General features: G+C 40.2%; 1 protein-coding gene across 1 annotated transcript in view; it reads right to left on the reverse strand.

The window, feature by feature from the left end:
• Window positions 1–24,329, reverse strand: part of CMIP (c-Maf inducing protein) — a 130,408-nt gene that overhangs the window by 104,640 nt on the left and 1,439 nt on the right. The gene's annotated exons all lie outside the window — the stretch shown is intronic.

Raw genomic sequence — 24,329 nt, forward strand, 5'->3', positions numbered from 1 at the left:
AAACCTTAAATCGCCAAAAGTGTCTGTAATAACAACTGGCTTGCTATTTTAAGAGAAGGTTCTATCAGGGTTAGAAATGTCTGTATTCAAAACAATATTTATTTTTTTTTCCAATATTCATTCAGTTCCTTTGTTTAACTTAAACTTCTGAAGGTCTTCCTCTGACAGACTTTGGATTTGGTTTTGGATAACAGTACATGGCTCCACTTCCCCACCAAAGATACACAGATAATACTGACCAATTCAATAGTGTATCATGAGAAACCACATGATGATTTATCAGCTTCACTGGGATAACAGTCCACAATAGGTAACTTAAGAAGGGCAGAACTGTACCAGACAGTCTTAATGAGTGCTAGTAAACGTCCCTTTGTATGACCCCATACCAATAAACAATTTGCCATTTGACATCTAATATATACAAAACTCCTAAAATACTTCAGAAATATTCTTCCTTGTAAATTACACTTCCCAGCAGAAAAACAAAGCACTCTCCAATAATAACAACTGTAAGAAATCATGCTCCTCGGTGTATACATTACTTACACACGAAGTACAAGTCCTCTTCAGAACTAAAGTCTTAAGATTTAATCCAAAAGCCACTGTAGCCAATCCAAACATCCCCCAATTTAATTAGGCTTTGCGTCCAGCTCCTCCACTGCAGTTGTGCGTGGCTGGAGCTCAGGACCAACTCATAAGGATCCTGTAAGCATTTACCATCACAGACAGCTCTGTCATGATGAACTGAGTGTTTGCCAGATCACTTCCTAGTGCACATCTACCTGCCCTGATTGTTTTCTAGCTCCCACCCTGCCCATTGCAGAGCATTCCATTCCCAGCAGAATTTCAGGGTATGCGGTACTTTGCAGTATTGAGATCTGCAAGTCCTGGCTGTTGATTCCCCAGGATCTTAAATTCATTTTAATGTGCTTGACACCTACAGTTTCATTTCCACTTGGGACTGCCAGAAAGCAAAGTCTGAAATGAGCAACATCCCCAGCAAGCTGATTTTCTAAACAGATACCCCAAATAAAAGCAAACAAAATGCAAACACTAAAATTCAAATAAACTAATAAAACTATTTTCTCCTAATCTTAGGAGCATTTTGTCTTCAGGATAAATTAATCACCTTAATATTTTCAGTTTACATTTTTATAATTCAAAACACGTTGTTTTTGTTTGGCAAGCATTACACATCCAGTTCTGTAAGCCATCAGTCACATCCAGGCTGGAGCTTCCTAGTGGGTGGCTGTTCTTACTTGCATTACTTAAATTCCCTTCCATTGACCTGAACATCACATGAAATTATACTAAAGCAGTTTTACAAATGTAAAATTGTAAGGAGAACCATCCAAAACTCATGGGGTTCTTTTTGTATCTACTCCAAGACATTCAAATGGTTGTAGCAGAGCTTTTTAAACACCCAAGGAAATATTTTACAGACAAACTGGCCATATTAAGCACAGCTAAAATAGACTAATTTAAGAAAACGGCTGCTAGCACATAGTGGAGACTTTCTGTTTCCACAGTAGCACTCACTGCTGAAGTCTCAACAGAGCAAATTAGATTAATGTGCATTAGTTTGACAGTTTAGAACAAACATCTACAGTTTCTCAAAAAACAAATCAGACCAAAAATAAAATAAAATTTCGCTTCCAGTTTTTCTTTTGCATTCCAAACCCAAAGCAGAGTTCTTGCTACGCTACCAGTGACCCCCAGCCCGTGGCAATGGCTCTGCAGGCAGGGGAGGCAAACAGGATATCGGTGTCACAGTTTACTATCACCGAGATGACTACATGTGTAAGGAGCACATTCTTCCCATCACTGCACTTACTCCATAAGGAAACCAGAAAGGGCACCAGGCCAAAGTCTGGTAGTTAAGCAGACACACTATCAGGTTTCCCACATTCAAAAATCTTGCTGCCAGGGAAGCATGAAAACTGCTTCCTCCAGGCTGGGTGGCAGACAGAAAATTAAGCAAAACCTAGGCAAGACCAATACTCTGCTGATCTGCATAAGGCTTCTAAGATTTTTATCTAGCTGAAGTCCAGGTCTCAAAACATAGCAGTTTCCTCTTATCACCCAACAGCTCTTTCATTTTCAGCTTCAGTTCTTTTATCATAGTTCCCTGACAGAGCTTTATCTCAAATCATCCCTTTGTGAAAGCCATAAGATCTCCTGAGCAGTTTTTATCTATCTGCAAACACACATAGGAAGGTTGTGCCCACTGCAGCGTTTCTCCGGGAATCTTGGCTAAACTGTTTCCAGTGACAAGCTCTGAGCAGCACTGATAGAAAGAAAACCTCCCACAGTCTAACACATACCTCCTGCCCTGGCAAATTCACACCCAACTCCTCTAGGGCAGAGAACATCTTTAGGTCCTTCCTGACATGACAAAGAAGGGAATCTAGTTTGTTATATGCAGGTGATTTCTGATGTGGGGTGCATGGTAGAGATCTCGATGTTTAAGCACGAGGGTTTTTACAACAATTCAGCAGCAGAAGACCAGAATGAGTCAGAAATTGCTTTCTTGATCCCATGCCAGGGAGCTCAGCAGGTCAGCCCTGATGGAAAGGTCACTCTATAAAACAACCAGGTCCAGCCCTTGTGCAAGGAGCCAACAGACAGAGCTGGGAAACTCTGCCATGGAGTTCAGACAAGGTCCACACTTGGGGAAACATCCCTGCCCAGTGCACAAGCAAGGGAAGCTGAGGGTGATTGCTCAGTCCTTGCCTGATGTTCCACACAGAGCAAAACAGCCCTGAACATCCACGAGGGGAACACCAAACACAGCCTCACAGGAAACATCAATCATCTGTATACCAAAGCTATGTTAAGCAATTAAAGAATTACAAGACAAGGGCTGGAATCTTTATTTAATGGCATTTCTCTGCTAAAGAACTCATTTACTTGATGCCCCTGGTATTCACTGCTGCATAACAACTTGGTAATCGCATGTCCCACTGCTACCAGAGAATATGAATGTGCTGGTAAACAATTAGCTCAAGTGAGAGAATTCAGTATGAAAATTGAAGTTATTTTTATGCATATGGCAGTTTTGGCTACTTCAGAAAGGTAAATTTTGTGCTCTCTGGCCCCAAGGCAGGATCCATTAGTTACCCATTTCTTGTTTATACAGAATTCAAACAGAAAGGCACACACTGGCTATAAGACCAGAGGGAAACAAAACTGATTAATGAAAAGAAAGTAATCCTACCTGCCTTCATAACATGCAATATGCTAGTCCCTAGTTTAAAAAGGAGCTTTCTTTTACTCTACATGAAAGTACTCCCTGAGAGGCCAAATATGTGTATACAATTGCAGTGGGGACCCTAAAAACCTGACCCGAGGCCAACACAGAGCACGCTGGAAATTCTCATTCCCCTCTGTAAGGCAGTACTGTCTGAAACACCTCCAGGCTCCTGCATCCTACCTGCTCTGATCACTGTCTGTACCAAGGATGATCACCTACACCAGAACACCCAGATCACACACATTTTGAGAGCCCAGTGCAAAGCCTGATAAGCCAAAGGAAAGCTTCATATCAATTTCAGTGGAAGCTGGGTCTAAAGAACGGTCAGGTAACAGACACAGTTTAATTAAACTTCTCTGAACTTGGCCAGTCAGAAAAAAATTCAACCAACAGGCTTCAAACCCACTGATATTCTGCAAAGACTTTATGTCACATACTGTTGAGTTTCCTTTGGTCCAGCAAATAATCCATTGTTAAAAATAACACGACCTTGATAATACTTTTTTCCCTACCTAAGCTGTAATGCCATCAGAATGTTCAGTGACAAGAGATGGGCTGCCCATTCAGTCACAGTCTGTTTGCATGGGAGCCCAGCTTCAATGGAGTGCTTCGAGGCAAAGGAGACCAGTGCTTGCATAAAAGACAGTCCTTTATCCCAAAACTTAGTCCTGATGCTGTTTTTGGGGCTACCAGGTTTATCCCATCAGTAATTTCTCCAAGACATCTAGGCAGAGATATCTGCAGAAGAGCACCAGGGAATATTTCCTTGGGTTGCTACATAATTGTTGACACAATGTATGCCTCCAAATAAATCCTGCTCCAGTGTGGTCATGCATCCTGACCCAACAAAAGGAATTCCAGTGAAGAATCAGTGCTGGAGAACATCACTGGTGTTTTAACAGGCACCAGGTCCCAAGGAAAGCAGTTGCTTCAGCTGCACGGATGTCACACAAGCCTCTGTTTAAATACTGCAAAGTGGTAATCTCCTGCTTTTGCTACTTTGAAACTGAGGAGGCAAAGGAAAATATTTGAATGTGCAGTCCTGAGGTCAGAGCTGAAGTTTGATTTGGGTTGGTTTGGATTAAGGAGAAACGTCCAAGAACAACTCACTGATTTACTTTATTTCAGGACTTGGCACACAGCTTGGACCAAGTTCAAAACCCAATGACACTGTGCCAGAAAATGCTACGGAAAGAGCAGAGATAGGAGACATCTGGACTGTGTTAGAAACTTAGAGCCATAAAGTCCTTTAAAAATATTCACTGCTCTTGCTGGGACTTCTCTTGTTTTTGTTTCAAACAATCCAAATGTTAAAACTGTGTTTCAAATTAAAAGTGAAAAAAAAACCCCAAAAACCCACACCAACAAAAACCCAAAGCACCCCTCCCCCAAGAAGAGCAACCTAAGCCAATTACAAAAGTAAAAACAAGATTATTTTAATGACCTCAGAAGAAAAATGAACACTCCTACAGTGAAAGCAGTAATCTCCAATAGCAGTGCATTAATGCTCCTACAGTGAAAGTGATAATTTTCAATATTATTGCACCACTGCAAACTTCTCACGCAAGTAGGACAGAAAATGTGTCCTATAAAAACACAGCCTCTCTAATCATTTAATATCTCTGCTTTGACACTGTTTTAGCCTATCCAAGGCACACTGAAAACAGTGGCATTACCCAAATATCTTCTTGTGGTCTGGGTTCTAAGATGTAACTGGAAAAAATATTTCAAATGGTCATTTAATTGTTTCCATCTTAATTCCACACATTTGGCAGCAGTCATGCTGATCACTTCATAGTTCCTTAAATGCAATGTAATCAGTTGTGCACTCCCTTTCCAGAAAGGCCTTTACAAAAATGAATGGAAGGAGATGAATTTGGGAAAAGAAACAGCTATTGTCAACGTTTGGTAGCAGGAGAAATACAGGACAAATTATTCACAGAGCTCTGTGAGAAAGTCAAACGGTTTTATGAATTAATTTGTCTCAAAAATTCCAACTGATGCTGCCTAATTGATTGAGCCTTGAAAGAAATCTTCCCCGAGTGGGGAGCAGGCAGGGCTCGCCAGCCCCTCTGCCTGGTGAGCTGTGAGCCAGTGGCAGAGCTGGAGGAGCACAGGAGCCCCCTGTCCTGCTGAGCTGACCATCCCTGTGGGGAAGGGCACTGCAGCCCTGGCCTCAGGTAAATCAACCATTTTGCTTTTATTCAACACTCTCCTCGCCTGCAGCTTTCCCAAGTGGAGCTGCCTCCAGAAGTGCAGATGCCAGTGAAGTGCTGACATGCACAAGACTGCACCTCCACTCACTGCAGAATTTCTTTTTTCCCCTCTTCCCTCTCTGAGGATGACTTGACAGACCAAGATCTTTAAAAGAACTTTTAAGGTCCCACAAAACACAAGTCAGGTTAGCAGAAAAGGAATTTCTCTGCATAGAAACTGCGTTTCCCAAAGCTTGTAGCATGTGAAGAATCCATTTTAGCTTAAAAAAATAATTTTCCTTAAAAGGCAAGGCAATTCTAGCCTAACCTGTCTTCCAATACAAGTTCAAGCAGGACAGTTAAGAGCAAATAACAAGCAAAACCAGAGAACCAAGAGAAGTGTGCACAGCTGAATGCAATACTATGACCAAAGCTGAGGCTCAAATACACTCAAGCAGGTTTGAGTGGCAGGTCCTTAAATTATTCTCCAATAGTGAAAACTTCTGGAAAGGGTGGATTTCATCTAAAGACGTACTACCTGCCACTTGTCGGGAATACACCTAAAAAAAATTTTTTTTAGCAAGTCAGCCAGTACTTCATTTATTCCATACTCTTGATTATTTATACCAATTAAGAGGACATAGTATCCCATTCTTCCAAGTACATGCCTTGGCACAGCAAGGACTATTCTGCATTCAGCAACATGCATCATTTCCGGCAGCCTAGCTCCAGGAATAGAAAACCAAGGAAAGCAAGACAGGCAGATAAACAAATCATTCGGATACCTGAAAACCCTGGAGATACTGTAGCTATTGTCATTTTACACCTAAGCTCCTCTGAGGCGTTCTGACGGTGCCAAATGTAGATGAAAGTAAAGAATTAATGGGCTTCTTGGAAGCAAGAAGAATTCACAGAATTATGCTCATAGGCAAAGCAAACAATCCAGAGACTAAATCCTGCAAAAGACATTTTTGCCTGCTCTGAACACTGCCCCATTCAACACAGCACGCTCTGTTTGTTGACTGCTCTACATGTGTTCAGTGCTCAATGACACACCTCACTGAAGATTATTAGTTGTGTCATCTGCAAATTCTCTGGTATTTCATGGGTCTGATGTTGCTTTTATCATTTGTAGACATTTGCACCCATTTCCAAATTTCTACCAAATCTGTATCACAACATTTCATGTGCAGTACAGGAGACAGAATTGTCAGCTCTCATTCAAAATATTTTATTTCAAAAGACAGAGTACAGGAGTACAGAAACAACAGAAAAAAATACTTCCTAAGGACTGTACTTTAGAGTAACATCTCTGCTACCAATTAACCTCAGCTGTGATGGTCATGCAAGATATCAAGGCAGAAAAGTCCGGCCAACCCAATGGAGTTGGGCCAAATACAAAAGCATCTTCCCCCATCATCCAACAACAAACAATCCCTTTTTACTGCAGATAATATTCCTCTCTTACTTCCCCATAATAACTCATAAAGCCAAATCAAGGAGGACAGATGCAGGCCTGAGCTATAAAATCCAGATTTCATTTCCTATCACTCCCCTCCCCCAGGAGCTCAGGGGTGTTTAGATTCTGGGCTGTGGTTTAAGTCCATCTGTGTTCCTCAAGTATAAACATCTTCATTGAAACCAGACTCATCCTGCACAGCCATTCATTTGGTGAGCTCATCTGTGAGAGACATGGGCTGGCACATTTCTATGACAACCAAAAGAAAAAACCAAAAAAAAAACAACCAACCAAAAAAACCAGCTTGGCACAAAGCTTTTTAAATCCTATTGTTCCTGAGGCTGCTTGCTTTCTTTTCCTCTAGCATCTACAGCTATTTTAGATATACTGTCCAGAACATCAACCCTCTATAAACTGGCCCTCTTGCTATAGAGAAAGAACAGCATTTTGTAAGATTTCCATGTGAGGAGGAATGCTCAAAGAATAAGGAATAAAGACTAGGAATGTTCAAAGCAAACGAAGTGCTGTCATATCAGTTCTCAACTAAGCTAGACATACATATACATTTTAAAGACACAGTTCAAAGAGGGACCTAAAAGCCTGAAGAAGTGTTTACCCCCCAAAAAATCACCTCTCTAATAATGAGTCCAAGTAGCTTGTTTTGTTTAAATATCTTGTTGTGGGTTAACTCTTGATAAAAAAAAAAACCTAGAAGTATCATTTTCACTTTTAGAAGAACAGGCTTCACCATTTGAAAATATGCTCTTTTCACTTGCTGGATTTCCATATAGCTTTTTGCTTTTACACTAAGCCATCCTAGACAAAGGCTTCAGCTCAAGCAACTGATACACTTTCTTAAAGCACTACTTATTTAGAAGTCCACACACTAAATTAATTCAGTATCAGAAAAACAAAGCAACACATTCTCTGACATACGCTGCCAGTCAATGCAGAATTTGTATTGTCCTTATGGTTGTTATACCATCCCCTCAAATCACTCACTGGCAGCTTATACAAGCCATCAATTATAAGTAGTTAGGATTGCTTTTACTAGTATGGCACAGGTGCCAAATCACTCTTAGTGATTCCCAACAAGAGAGAAAGATGCTATGAGTAAAAACAACGGAATGGACTCCCAGGATCTAGACGTGCCAAGCCACAAATACAATGCCAAAAAAAAATTTCTTTTTTTTTCTCTCCTTCTCTCTACCTTAATTTTCTGAGACTCAGTTTCAAGCTGGACTTTGCTGAGATAGGCAGCATCTTGTGGCTAAGGCCCCCATGTGTTTGCAACACCTCAAGCCATGTGATCACAGAAATAATAAATCACAGGAAAAAGGGACTGGGATTTTTTATTTTATTTTTAGTCATGGAAACCTCAAGTGCAACTTTGTCTACTATGGTCAATTCTTTCTTCTGACATCATTAAAGGTTTCCCAGTCACAGATAGACTGCACTCATCAACTCATTGATTTTCATCTCTACAGTGTTTTGACTTCATCTTTTACTCACAAGTCATCTTGTTTAATTTGCTTCAGACATTTTTCCACACACAACTCAGAGCAGTGATACACTGCCAGGCAAAGTACTGAAATGTTCCCAAAGGCATAGATGAAGGAAAACTCAGTTATCAGTGGATATAAAAGGTAATTCTTATTTCTTAACCAGCCTGCCACAGATGAAGAGCACAGCTATTGTGTTATGGCTGCTCATGGTAGGTGTGAGCTCAAGTCATGCAACTGTGACCTCCTGGTGGAATTAGATGGTAGAAAGACAGAAAGTGTCTAAGTCCAGCACTGAAGTCTCACCAATACTACCAAAACTATAGGCAGAAATAGCACATAAAGCCACAGGAAGGAGCATTTCCTTTCACTGACCAGCTCTGCTTGGCCAACAATCAACTCAGAAGATGTAAGATACAACCTTTACACTCAAAAATTCAGTCACGATGCAGTACTGTTGATTTTGGCTAATTTCTAGTAAAAAGAAAAGTGCATCCTTTTTTTTTTTTTAACAAGTAGCTATTAAAGTGGTCAACTGTATTTTTCTGTGCAATGTTTGCCATTTCATAAAACTAACAAAAACTCAGTGTGAAGTACTGCCTAAGAGGTCATGTGATAAACTATGGCAAATGTCACAGGACCCACTCTGTACAAGCTCCCACCTAAGCCTGCAGCGGGCAAAAAAAGAGTCAGAAAAGCACGCACTTCGAACCAGAATCAAGGTACATTTCATTCTAAAAACCATGATACCACACAAAGCAAGACTGATTTCCTTAAGTGTAGCACATTCTCCAGTTTAAATCTGCCAATGGTGGGTTGCAGTGTTTATGTTCTGCTGCCTACACATGGCATCAGATCTACCCACTAAGAGCACGTTACTGTCTGCAAGAGACAAGCACCCATCCATTCCAGAACAGGTCACACAGTATTGTTGTGTTTCCAGGTCTCTGCAGGGGTATCCTATGCCACATCCTCTCTCCTGAATATAAAGATATCCTTCTACTGTTGTGGCCAGTGCATTGGTTGCAGATGGTGATCAGGTACAAACAGGAACCACCCATCCTTCTGCTGCACTGCACTGAAGGACCCAGCAGCAAACCCTCCCCATCTCCACTGCTCACATTTCTGGGCACTCAGAAATGCACATCTTTACACAACTGACTTTGTCCCCACAGCTGATAGATAATAGGGCTAGTAAAAATTCAAGCTACACAGCAACAGGTTAAACAGGGCAAATATGATGGACAGTACACGCAACCTCTTTCTACAAAGGTCAAGATTTACTTGCAACCAGAGAGATCCTGGTTTTTTTCCTACACAGATGAGACTTCCAGTTCCCTGATGAGGAAATGAAGTGATGTGACATTAAGCAGCTCATGAATCTCTTCAATTAATGCATTCTGCACAACGGAGACTTCCAGGGAATTATCTGCAACCACAGCAGTACCTCATTCCCATTGCTGTGTCCCTGAGAATGAGTCACTTCAATTCCCATACTCTTGCTGCAGGCAGAGAGCTAAGGACTATTCCTTGCCTTTGTCAGGCAAATGGCTGGAATCAAACACCGAAACTACTTGCACAGAACTTTAATTAAGGTTACCTTATTTTCTGAAACTATGGGAGTACATTTACCATCAGCTCCCCGTCTTTGTGTTGAATAGGGCTTGTGTTACAGGAGTCAACATTTCCATCCCATCACCTTCATGGAGCAACTGAATAATGTGCCAAACAACCATGCAGAAGAGGAAAAACAGAGTTCTGAGATAGTTGGAGTGCCTTATTGTTCTCCATGGGTCACAAAGATCAGCTTCATCTGCAACAAGGCTCTCCCAAGCCACAGAACTCTTTATTGCAACACCATGCCAATTTAAAAGATATTTTACCAATATTAAACTAGCTTGGAGAATATAGGGACACGACTATGGCTGGTTTTACACATTTAGGAATACTGCAATTTTAATTAAAAATAAAAAATCCCCAGAAGAGACATAAAATCTGTGTTACAAGTGTTTTCAAAATTGAGAAAGCCTTTACCGAATACAGCTAATAGTCTGTGTTTCATGTGATTTGCAAACTAGAACCACTGGAATTTTAGACTAGGAGGGTGTCATTGACTAATGGGGGTTCTCCCTTCCCTCTGGAAGGTTTGTAGAAGAATTAGATTATGTTCTCCAGGCAAGTTTATATGAAATGATTTATCTCTAGCCAGCTGCAGTCAGACATCTGCCTGTTTTTATTCCACTACAGAGAGATTCACACCCCCCCTTATCTCCAAAGGCAGCCAAGATTATATCCAGTAGTAAAGAGAAACCTCCAGCAATTATTAAAACTAAAACTAAAGAAAACAAGTAAATTACACAGAGGCCAGAGATGCAGCTAAGGCTGAAGAAGTCCTATTTAGTGAGCAGTCTATTGACTTGAATGCAGAGACATCACCTCTGTATCCCGTGGTTTACACACAGATCTGCCCAAATACATGAAGGTATTTCTTTGTTTTGAGAATCCCTCTCACATTCCACATGAGATCACACAGACAGTCCTCATGTGGTCAAATAAAGTTTGTGAACCCCTGCCTTTATAGCTTTTCCATATTAATCTGCACTCTGGGCATATATCCAATTAAAGCCTCATGTATAGATCACTAGGTTACTAACTGGCTTGCATACTGGGGGGAAGGGAAATAAGCTCATGACTGCACAATTTAACACTGCCTCTGCTTTCACTTTTACATGCACCAGTCTTTTTTAATCTAGTCTTACCATAAATAAAGAGTAATGACGCTTGCTGAAGAGCAGCTCGGGTCCCTGCATGCTGGAACACACAATAGCTGATGCAGAATGCATTTACATTAAGCCTGACTCCAGTGCAAAGCAGACAAGGTCTTTTCACAAACACACTACAAAAACAGGAAGCAAAGGGGGAAACTTCACAGTGTTTGGAAACAGCAGAGCATTGTTTGTACACGTTTTTCTTACAATTCCAAAATAAAAAAATGGCTAACATGAAATCTGAGCACAGCAAGAGCCTTAGATCAGACACAAAGGTCTCAAGACAGCAGCTCAGAAGATCTCCAGGTACAGACTGTACAGGCACGAAGATGCACAGGGTAAGTTTGTTCTCTTATTTCTGCTAAGAAAATCTGACAAGTAGAGACACAACCTCCCAAACCCTTGACGTTAAACCTAGATAATGTTACACAGCACTACATCTTTATCTCAATTAAAGCGGCTATGATAAATGAAGAGGCATTAGGAAACACATAACCCACCAAACACAAACATTCCCTTCATTTTTTAACTGTGCTCAAAAGGAAAGGTACAACGGCACAGGCCTCACACACTGTGGGCTATCACTGCCCCACGTGTAGAAGCTGCACTGTAGACAACATCCCTTCGAGATGAGTCAAAACGTTCCAGTCACAAGCAATCACAGACTCTGAGACTTCCCTTTTCAGCTGGAGCACACACATCCATCCGACCTCTAGCCTGAAGCTGCTTTAATTCTTTCCTCTCATCACCTCCTTTCTTTCTCTTCCTCCATCAAGCCCACTCAGGCTATGCTACAGCACCACGAACACACAATACATTGATCATGCAGACAGTGCTGCCTCAATCCCAACTCATCCCAGGCTTAAAACTGACCAACCTACACTCCAATCCACAGGCACAGAGCAACAGAGGTGCAGTTACAACCTGCTCCTGTATTTGGGTAAACACCACAGAGGGCTCAGTGCTTTCTCGTGCTGTCTAAAGGAGCAGCCTGATACACAGTCAACTCCCACAACAGATTATATTATTTCACATTTAGTCAACCCAAGCCACCAGGGACATCTGAAATAACTTACAATAAATCAGGAGAATAATTTCAAGGGAGGCAGTGACATAGCACCAAAAGTAGCATACCCTAGCGTTAGGAAAGAAGCCACTAGAAATATTTCTTGGTGTCAACAAATTTTTTCACCATAAACACCACAGAAAGAAAACACTGCAACCTTCAGGGGAAATGCTGGGCTGCAAAGGTAAAGTGGTTACCTGGAAGGAGTATGTCAATATTTAATACCAAAGTGCATGTCCAGCCTTGCACATTTCATTTAATTTCAAGCTTTTCCTGTTTTATTTCCTGTTTCATTCACAGCAATCACAAAAGATGAATTATCCAATCTTAGGAAATGTGTTTTCAGTCAGACAAGGCATGTTGACCATGCCCCTACTTTCACCTTCAGTAACAAAGTTCTGTGGCAACACAAGTTTTACATTTGCTTTAATGTCCACATTATTTGATTGTAAAGTAGATGGGATTTTCAGTGCCAAGACACAACTCAAACCATCTGCTCCTCTGGCAGAGGAAGAGCCTGCTCCATGGGTCTGGATGTCAGGCTACTTTTTAGTTAAAAATTAAAAATCTTTCCTCAAAAGTCACCACAACAGCATTGACAAAAAAACCCTGAAAACGGAAGAAAAAATCTGGAGGATCTCAACAAACCACGAAGAGTAGAAAGAAATACTAAACTAATTCATAATATCTTTCATCAGCACTCTTCACTTCCATATAGGGGCTGCATTTCATAACAAACATGATAGGGAAAACTGCTTCAAGCCCTTATTACACAGCTGGAGTGGATAGTCCTTTAGTAAGGAACATCTGAAGAATTACCAGTGTTCCTGTACTGAAAGAATAAACTGAAGCTCCTTTTCCAATTCAATAATTGTGCTACTATAACCTATTTACTAAAGGCAGTAGTTTACAGCAATTGCATAGATTTTCTTCTGGTTTAAACAACGATTGAACAACATCTGTGACATGGCATTGCTTTCTCTTCCTCCAGACAGCCAAATAAATGTTCTACGTTCCTGTGGATAAGGAACACAACTGCTTCATTGAACATGATTAACCTTCCATGAGGAATCAACAGGTATTCAAACTACAGGTATTCCACTGCTGAGCAGAAAGACAAGGACACAGATGAATCTCATTCAACACAGTCCAGCGAAGGAGATGGAAATCTCTGCTACAAAAGTTAATTATGTTCTTCAAGAATCACTGGGCCTTCCACAGTTTTGTTCCCCTCCTCCCACCTTCCTTCTCAAAGGCAAGGTACCGAGCAAACTGCTCAGATGACAGAACACCACAGCAATCATCAGAGCACCGTGGAGCCAGAGCATTCGAGGCAGGCACACGCTCACAACTCTCTGTCACTGACATCCAGTGCCCTGCCTAGCATCAACAGCCAAGGCAAAGAAATCTCTCCTTGTGCAACCCCTTCAAGCTGCCAGAAACAATGCAACACTCAGATCCCCAGTGACAATAACTGCATGGCCACAAGAAGAAAGATCTGCAGAACTGCATTATCTTACACCACTGGCTCACAGATCCTCTATTTAAGAGTCCACATAAAGTTCTACTTTCAGTTTCCTACCTTCTTACAGCTTACATTGTACCAGAGAGAAACATGGTGTTTTAAGATGTCTCTGCAATCATATTCTTCTCAAGGGATTCCTAAATTTATTACCTCAACATGAAGAAGTTTTTATAGTAAATCCAAGGTTTGAGAAGGGAGAGAGAACTGCCAATCTTTTCACAAAAAGGAATCTAAACACCCTGCTTCTTTGACGATTTTGCAAGCTCATTCTCATCCTGAAAATTTCAGTGCAGTCAAGGTTTCCCTGACTTACGCTTTATTTCTGAATTCAGTCTTAACAGCCTCTGAAGCAAGAGCAAAGTGGTAGGTTGTCAGAAGTGACTATTAGGAGAATACACAAAGCACACACGCTGCAGAAAGCAAAGACTTGAACTGATTGGCACCTGGCTCCCCGGCAGATATTTTCTTTGCAGGAAGATTGAAGGGTAGTAAGAAGAGCACGACACTCTGGGCCACGTTCTGCTGTCAGTCACTCTCCCACGCTTCCACTGATTTTTAATGACATTTACAACCATTAAGAAAATGAATAGCCATCAAAACCAGGAGGGAAGATGCAGCGTAGCAGACAAAGCAAAGGAAAATAATTTCTGCTCCAGCTCCCATCAGTGATTTATCAGGAGCATCAGGGCAAGGCACAACTGATCCTTGGTGTTCAACCTTAGGCCCTCCAGAGTGAACAATAGATGCACATATCAACTAAGAGGGAACTGCAAACTAAGCATGAACCAACAGTGGCAAAGATGTCTGATCTACACTGATGTAACACATACAAAAATACTGATCATAAAGCATTTGGAAATGGTTAAAGCACAGTGAAACTGAAACCCAAGGATTACTAGAATGAAGATATTATACTGTCATCCAATAATAATTTTTTCCCTCCTTTAAAGGCCAAAAATAATCCCTTTTCTTTTTTGTTCACCGCTGAAACAGTGTCTTAGGTTGCAATGCAAGATGTAACCACAAGTATGTATTCTATTATCTGTTAAAACCAAGTGTGGCAGTGTTCTTTACCTCTTCTATGACCCCTCCTCCCTCCAGGGGGATATCTTCTGTTAATGGGCCATCGAGTCTCACTGCATGACTGATAAAATTACATCACCCCATTGTGAGATACTCCACCCAGGAGGAGGAGCCAAGCATTCCTACCTGGATATAATCTGACACTCAGAATACCACAGTCGGCCTTTCTCTACTGGATTCCCAGAGGAAGACCAGACTGTTCTATACCACCACTGGACCTTCAGAGGAAAAACACACCCTTTTACAGGAGCACTGATTCAACAGAACCACATCTGTCACTCCAGGAGGACTGCAGCCACCACTTAATCAGACTGCTACCAACACCCTGACCAACAGGGTGTCAAGTTGTATTCTGGCTCTGTCAGTGTTTTTTGTACTACTGCATTTTATTTTATTAAATTGTTAAGTTGTAGGTTTGGGATTTTCTTTTTAGTTATACATACTAGTAAAGAACTGTTATTCCTACGCCCATATCTTTGCCTGAGAGCTCCTTAATTTCAAAATTATAATAATTCAGAGGGAGAGGGGTTTACATTTTCCATTTCAAGGGAAGCTCTTACCTTCCTTAGCAAACACCCATCTCTTCCAACCAAGACAAACAGACATTCATATTTATGGAAGAAACCTACACACCCTTAGTATTTTGATTAAAAAGGTGGAATCCACTTGGCAAGTTTCAATTTATTTTTTTTTTTTTCAAAAAAGCAGTCTATTAGTAATGCCCATCCCTGGAAATGGATAACAAAGTCATTCAGTTTTATTCTAGACAGCAAAAACAGCCTGCTCATAATACACACTCATTTTATTACAGTAGCAAACAAGAAACTTTTGTGGTACAGCAGAATCCCACTACAGCAGGAACCAGCCAGGGTATGAGGCACCTGCCAATCCCAGACACTTATATTCAAATAGCCAAAATAGAATATCACAGCTTCACCATTGAGAAATACCTGCTCAGTATTGTTTGAAATGTACTGTGGGGAACGCACCATGGGGTATCTTTAGGAGATTCAGTGGGAAAAAAATGTGTTCTTTTAAAAATTGTCGCAACTGTCTCACTGTAATTACCTAATGTTCCCCAGTTGATGTTAATTGTCCATACATAAATAAAAAATTAGGCCAATTTTTGTTTACAGAATTCTTGCTTTACCTTTAGGTTTACATCATCAGAAATCTCATCCATAAAATATGCATAGACATTCACACACTTTAAAATATGTACAACTCATTTCTAAGAAAAAAATACTATTTCTGATTCTCATCTGCTAGTACAGTTTCTCTTTAGGTCTCAGAAAAACATGATGCAAAATATAAATGTAAAATAATTGTATTTGAGAATACAATAACAATTCTATTCTCAACAAAACCCTCTGATTTAGCTTAATCTCAGCTTTCTTCAGGCAACACTTACTGTACCACATGTGGCATCTTTGAAAACAAAATCTTACAAAACCTAAATCCATCTCTGTGTGCTAATAAGGTTTGAGATTTAAATTTTTCAAAAGGAAGAAAACATTTCATTTTATTTAGCCTTTCTTTAAGCACTAGAAATCCAAAAAGGAAAAGTTCTTTAGTGACAGTGCCAAGCATTCAATATTGCTATTCTTAATATCAAGAAACTAGTGATGTAGAGTTTTAAAAGCATTGAATATCCATTTTTTAGTCATCTTTTTTGAAGTCCTGGTAACTACTCTTTTAATCAATGAAAGCAATTATTCCTTTTAAATTTTGCACCCAATGAGAAAATCATGCAATCCCTCAGTCATAGGAAAAAGAACTTTAGGGAAGCTGCAGCATACTTTGGAAAATGCAAGAGCTCTTACCCCCGAAACAAGCTGATATTCCGAGCAGACAAGGGAGAGAGGTGCTCCAAGGGCCCAGAAGAGCCTCACTCCATTTTAAACCTCTCACTTTGCCACGGCCTCAGAAGTGAAAATGGCCACAGGTGCAAATATCAAGCAAGGTGACTGCAGAAGCAGCAGCACCACCTTCCTATGCCTTCAAGGAATTGGGAGCAGCTGCCCCGCAGAGGATCCACCCTCCTGCAAACTTCAGCCACAATCACATACCACAGCAGCTTTTCAGCAAATTTCAAGACCAAATGGGGGAAAAGAGAGCTACTTACAGCAAACAGCATTTTTTTCTTAATAAAACTCTATTGTCTGAAGGGAGACAGGCCATAGCTGGCACATGCCCCACAGAGCAGCAGTGATGGCTAGAGGATTCTGAGTGAGGTCTGCCCCACAGATGAATGTCACAAAGTCACTTTCCAGGACAATGTTGTCCAAATGTTGGCATAAAACAGGTGAAAGAGCAACAGCTTCCACACCAGTTCTGCCTAACAGGGAATTTTCCAGCAACCCTCTCACTCATGGAAGAGCCACTTGGCACCTTGAGATCTGCCAAGCAGAGGGAGAAAACAGGGCTCTGAGAGCTGTACAAGGCTAAGAGTAGAATCAGCCATGTCCCCCAGCCAGCAGCCAAGTGCGAGCTGCACGGTGATCCCTCGCTGAACCTTCCTGGCTTTCTGAACAGCACATCCTGCCATTCACGTTACAGGCAATGAATGGTAATCCCTCTCCTCAAATTACCCTCCTGATTTCAACAGAGCGAGACCAAGAATGTACGTGACTGAGTGTACTTCCAGTTCAGATTTAAGTAATTGCAACTTGACGAGTTTCTTCAGCTCAGTTAGTAATGGCACACATCTAGCAGAAACACTCAAATCCAGAAAAAACATGCCTTTTTGTTAAGCTTCTCAAAAAAGAAAAAATACTTAATATTATTTAAAAGCTTACTAAAAGCTCAGATTAAAGTAGAAGAACATAGGCTTTACCATACCCTCATGCCCTGGACACCACAGTCTGTGACCTGGCAGGTTACCTGCTTGCATTTCCCACTCTACTGGCCCTGTCCCATCAGTCATGGGACAGCCCAAAGGGCAAAGTCAACAAATCACTTTAAGTACTGGAAATGGCAGCTCTGGTAACAACAAATGTCCACAAATCCTAGAACATGAGTCCCTTCTTCCAAAACCTACAGTGTATTGTTAAATCCTCCTGATTTTTAAGCCTATGAAGTAAAGACCTTTTAACCTAGCATCTGGTTCTAACTTTTTCATGTTTTCCTTCACAACCACAAGAGCTAAAACTTCACTCACCACTGACGTGATCAGTTATAATGTATGCTTTTCAATTGTCTTTTCCTGCTGTTGTCCCTGCATTCTTAAATATTGTGCAAAACAGGAAAATTTTACGCAATGATTTAATAATACATTTTTTTTGGCACCAATTCCAGCCTACCATGTTTCCCGCTCTCTTCTTCCTCAACAGTCTGGCGGACTATGCACCGAAACACATCAGCTCCCTGATCCAGTTAAAAGACAGACAACAAATCTGCAAAAGGTTCAAAGAGAGGGAGTGCTCCCCAGCCAGCTCACAGAGATTTTTCTCAACCTGACCCTGCAAACTGTTAAGTGCTTACAAAAGATGGATTGACAGGGTATGGCACAGATGCAGAAATGAATGGCACAGGCCAGGGCTGACTCAGCCAGCGCTGCTGGCAATGACACTGCATCGGCAGATGGTGCAAAAAAAAGTTATTTTACTGAGTGCACATAGATGCACAAGCTCTCTGAATGGATTATATGTGCTGAAGTATCAATCATTTTCAAACACCTGGCTGTTTGTGGAATCATGTTATCTATGAACACACAGAGCAAAACTGATGCAACTAGCACTGCTCAAAACACCAATAAACAAGCCACAATCTACCCATGCAACCCACAGTCTAATTACTTCTAAAGACTCCAAAAGGTTTGAACTGTTTGAGGTAGGTCTCTTATAAATCCTATATGAGGAGATGAGTAAAACCCTATTAGGTTAGCCATGCTTATTAACATAGAAGGAAATTGTATTGTATTAAACTCATCTGTTACCTAGGAACTTCAAAAGTACCAACAAATCATATGCAATAAATTGAACAGTTCCAAAAAAATCACTATTTTCTTTGTACTAAACCTACCACCTTTTTCCTCCAAAAAGGCCCCTCAGTGCACACAATTCTGTGAATGATTCTGATGGGACCAAGGCTTCAGCCTCAGTTCTCCCACAGCTGCTTACAAAGCAAACCTAACCTTTTACACTGGAACACCGATGCAGATGGAACTCTCAGCGTAGTCTCTCACCCCTGAAAAACCAAACATTCTTGTTGAGTTTCACAGAATTGTAAAGTGGTTTGGGTTGAAAGGGACCTTTACTGATCCTTTTGTTCTATGCCCTGACACCCTCCACTATCCCAGGTTTCTCCAAGCCCTGTCCAACCTGGTCTTCAGCACTTCTAGGAATTGGGCAGTCACAACTTCTCTGGACAGCACATCCTTTCCTAGAAGGGCTACATCCCACCTTGGAGGACATATCAGACTCTTCTCATCACTATTATAATCACAGTTATAATGGCGCACTGCAAAAAAAAAAAAAACCAAAAAACAAAAAGTACTATCTCAGAGCTCCACAAAGGCCCAGCCCTGTGAGGGATGCCGAGTTCTTCCTGGCTCTGATGCAGGATCAGGTCCCATTGAGGATCAGGGGCAATTTACAGCCTCTCCCATGGGGACTATTACCACCACATGGTTACTAGCACCACATCTTTACTCCCCAGCCAAAAGGAAAAATGAGGCACAAGTATTTCTGAGTATCCTTTTTATTTATGTTCCTGAACATGTAAAATTTACTGGCTGGGTGTTAACACTAATAGTCTTGAGAGCTCTCACTCTGTCAATGAATATGGCTTCTGTTTTCATATTTTATATAGGCTCTGTGACATATAAACACATACCTTAACACTACTGACTTATAAATATGTTTTTTAACCACTGCAGGAACTATATATGCAAAGGTATGTTTGATAGGCATTAAACAACTTTAAAAAATATCAGTTTAGGTTTTCTCATGTCAAACTACAAACTAATATAGCAACAAAGTTAGTTTGTCACAGCAGAGCAATATTCCATTAACTCAGCAAGTCTTCAGAAAAATTTGAGGTTTGTTAATGTAGGCACATGCCTACCTTCACTTGTGAAAGAGAATCTCAATTTCATCAGTACAGCTAACATGGAGCAATTTTTTCTCAATTTGCAGAGAATTCTAAATTGTCATGGCTTTTATGCAAATTATGAGATGCAGTGCCCTTTCTGATGCATATATATGTACACCCAAAACCTACTTCTCATCAAATGAAAACCATCATCTGCAACAGTAAACCATGAGAAACATTAAATATAAATAGTAATTTATCCTTCCATTATTATAACAAATAAAAAAATTATCTTAAATTGCTTTGTTATTTCTGTGTTCATATTTATTTATACATGTAGAGATGGCAGAAACACCAATCTAGTTTAAAGTCACATTCATAGAGCCTCATCAACAGTGCAGGACTTAAAGAGAGCACTTGGTTTACTGAACAGACTGTTTATTAGTAGCAGTAGTAGAAATTCATATTAATTCTACTTGCAATCTGGATAATATTACAATATTCCTTTTCAGGAAAGCCTTATAAACTTATTCTTGTAAGATTGTTTTGAAACTTTTGAACTCTGCATAATACTTCCCACTTGAGCTAATTGTTTTTAAAGGGAAATTTAATTTTAAAAAGTGTGTTATTCTAACTAATGGGAATCTGTGCTAAAGTAAACAATGAGTCCAGTTTGATAGGAATTTTTGTCCTATCTTCACCAAAATAAGGAAGGAAAGATATGTAATAGCATGCTGAAACACATGTAGTAGCAGAATTGTTGAATTTTAAAAAACAATTAGAAGACAATTTTCTACTTCACTTCTCTTGCTGGAAACAGATCATCCTGCCCTGCCTCATTTAATATTAATTTGGTATGTTCTTGTCTCTAGAAGAAAACACAAATGCAGTTCCCTAATCCACTTACATTCTTGTTTCAAATGCATTTACGATTAGCCAGCCTGTCAATAAACTATTGTTCTACACATCATGTCTGGACAGAAAAATGTTTAAAAGAAACTCAAGGCTTTTCAGGATTGTCACCAGCTTTGAACAAAACATTTACTTTACACCCAACCCACCTGCCAAGGCAAAACCGAGAAATGTGAAACGAGCACGAAAAGCCAAAGTTTCCACCTCCTTGAGGGATATTAATGAGTAACTTCAGGGTTTCAATAAAGCCTTATCTTCCCAGATGAGAATTAGAGAGGTCATCCCTAGCCAGAGACAATGAATCACTTATTTATTCTTTCCTTGTCTGCTGCACATACATATGTATCACAAGTCTCCCCTGCAACCCAGGACTTTAAAACTCATTGTCCTCAACATCTACTCCCCACTGGTGCAAGAGAAAGAATGAAAGAGAAAAGCAGGGCAAAGACATGAAAGAGACAGTGCAGAAGGATATTAAAGACACAGAAGAGTCGTGACACCTATGTTTAAACTACTGAAAATCAAATGTTACATTTCTCTTGAAGAAAGGGTCATTTCCAACCCCACCCCTCCCAAGAAAGGAAAAAAAAAAAGTAAGAAATATTAAATTGGACTTTATTTCTGTATTTGTTTTTATTATCACCGCCTCTCAAGCTGTGCAAGGACAGATCTCCCTGGTGAAAAAAAAATTAGTAAGGGTGCTACATTTGAGTTTGGTAGGTGTTTATAGAATAAACATTATTCCTCCCATGGGGGAGAAAGTCAAATTCATCCCCAGGCATGCTGCTGTCTGACAAACAAAGTTTCTAAGTGACAAAATTTCCTACTGGGACTTTAGCATTTACAGTAACAAAACAAAACAGAAAAAAAGCTACATATCTGTATTCACTTTCTCTGAAAGACCCTTAACCAGAATGAAACCCTGGACATGATGTGAATGAAACTCAATGGTGACACTGTGGTATATTTCAGCAGCTCTTTGAGAAATAAGAACATGACACCAACAATGGAAATACACATAAATCAGATGAAGTCCTAACACCTACATTTTTAGGACTGTCCACAAATTAACACTTTTCTGCATTTGTTAACTGAGTGTATATACCAATTCAGAATACACTTATTATTTATTATTATTATTATTATTATTAGGTTAACATGGACTTATTTTAATTGAAACAGTCATTTGTCATAATGTCAAAAAATGCACTTCATAGAGAACATTATTTTTTTCCTCCCTATATTTGGCTAAAATAAGATGGCCTAATAGTTGCTCCATTGCATTCTTACATAGCACTTCTGCTACCAAAAACTATCTTGTCAGCACAAAAATTGCAGCTTCCTAAATAAACAACCAAACCAGTTATCTCTCAAAAAATGTAGGTAGAGTCTCATTATTCAGACTTATATATGTGGGCACATACCATATCTATTCATGGAATAAACTATAGATGAATAATCCATACACAATCTAATGCTAACTTCTATACTGCAGCCCATGGACTAACAAGTAAGAAACAGCTTGTGGGGAGAAGAATTTAGTTCAAATATATGTCTCAAGCGATAATAAAAAGGATACAAAGTGCTTAGAATCAACAAATAACTTATCCTCTGTACTCAGGGACATAAATTGCCAGATCTGGATTTAGCTATCATTACAACTTTTGCTTTCAAATGCAAAACAAAGTGATGTTATTTTCCCGTTCAATTTTATTCGTGTTTTATAGAATGCAGCAAAACTCGTCATGCCAGAGGATTTGCAAAGGGATGATGTGAAGGTTAATTACTGGCTGCTCATAAAGCATCCTGCCTGTCAAAAGCCCCATGTGTAAAAATGACCTTGTTATCAAAGCTGTTGAGTGCTCCCAACGCTCACTTTCAATGGACAGGATGGATATTTTTCTATAGCTCTTGAAAACCAAATTAGTTGCATTCAAATATCTACCTCCAGTTTGAGGAGGTTTTGGCATTGTGCCTGTACCCCATTTCTGTAGGGGGTAGAGGTTAAACTGTCATGGATTTTGCTTAAATCACATCTTTCCAGCTCAAAATGAAAAGGACTAAAATGTAGGTACCATAGAACCAATGTCTGAAAGATATCTGCTAAACCTACCCACACAGTTAGGCAACAAGTGCGTGCAGATCTTATCCTTCTGCCCTAATTACCCCCTGGAAACCAAAGACACTACTTGAAACAATAAAGCACAGATATTTCTGTGAACATCGGTATTTGTAAGGTGAGTTAGCACTGGGAAAAAAATGAAAAGGCACAAGACCAAGAACGAAGAGCACAGCTCAACAAAATGGAGACTGCAATGCTACGCACAATGCTTTAGTATCTTCTTGCTATTTATACACATAAAATAATTAGGAATGAGAACACCTCAACATTAATTAAAGCACAGCCCCATAGGACTTCAAAAATCTTTTCAGAGATGGTTTCTCTGGTGACAGCTTTGCCAGCGAGCAGAGTTTGACGTGTCCTGTAAAAATACAACTTCATGCCTGGTATTGCCACATTGCAGAGAACAACATCTGAAGCGTGATCATGCCTCTCTCTACCCGTATCCTCCTCCTCGGCTTAGAAATAATCAGCTATGGATACTGCCAGGAAAATGCCTCATCTCCACTAATATTCAACTCCCCCTCTACAATGATGGTATCTTAACAAAATGAAGAACTGCAAAAACTCCTCGTGCCTGTGTCTTTCAGGAGCTTTCTCCAGCACTGCTCGACCAAATCTTCCTCCTCCCTTCAGGCAGTAGTTCTATCAAAGAAAGAAAATATTCCCTTGGAAACATCCTCGGGAGCCCAGTAGAAACGGCAAGCAGAGATGTCATTGTGGCACAAAAAAGAGCTCTGTGAGAACAGGCAGCTGGCCTACCTGAAGGTTAAAGTAGCTCTCACTGAAAACCTGCTCTGAATACTTCAGAGCAGAGCATGATGCAGGAGAGACATTTACACACACTATGTCTGTGTACCAAGGTGTGAAAAAACCCAACCTCCGAGCACAGCACAGGCTGGGTGAAATCCATTGAAATACACCATTAACAGAAATCTACACAAAAGCCAATCCACTCTCTCGTATCAGTGTCCTATAGGAAGGCCAGAATGAAGCCATTGAGAAAAATGAGACATTTACATATAAATCAAAAAAAGACAGGATGCAAGTACCGACTGATTAAAGATCAGTGTAAAACATGTTTTGTTAATCGCTTATTAGATAAAATCTGTGTAATCACTCTATAGACTCCACAAATATTCAAATAATATTGGCCATGAAATTTTAAGTTAGATATGAAAATATAAATCATATTTTTCAAGACTATATCCGTCTATTGTACATCTTCTGTAACGCTGATATCACCACCTCGCATTTTTCTCTTACATCATTTTCCAGCAGGAAGAAAAGCCCTGAAGGAATCTCCATATTTTCCAATCACATTGCCTGTATCTGGGCAGGTTATGTGACCGCCAAACCAGAGCCCCCAGAGCAGGCCTGAACCACAGCAAAGTCCGCGCACCACCCGAG

The sequence above is a fragment of the Parus major genome, chromosome 11, assembly GCF_001522545.3.
Source record: "Parus major isolate Abel chromosome 11, Parus_major1.1, whole genome shotgun sequence".
NCBI classification, from domain to species: Eukaryota; Metazoa; Chordata; class Aves; order Passeriformes; family Paridae; genus Parus; species Parus major.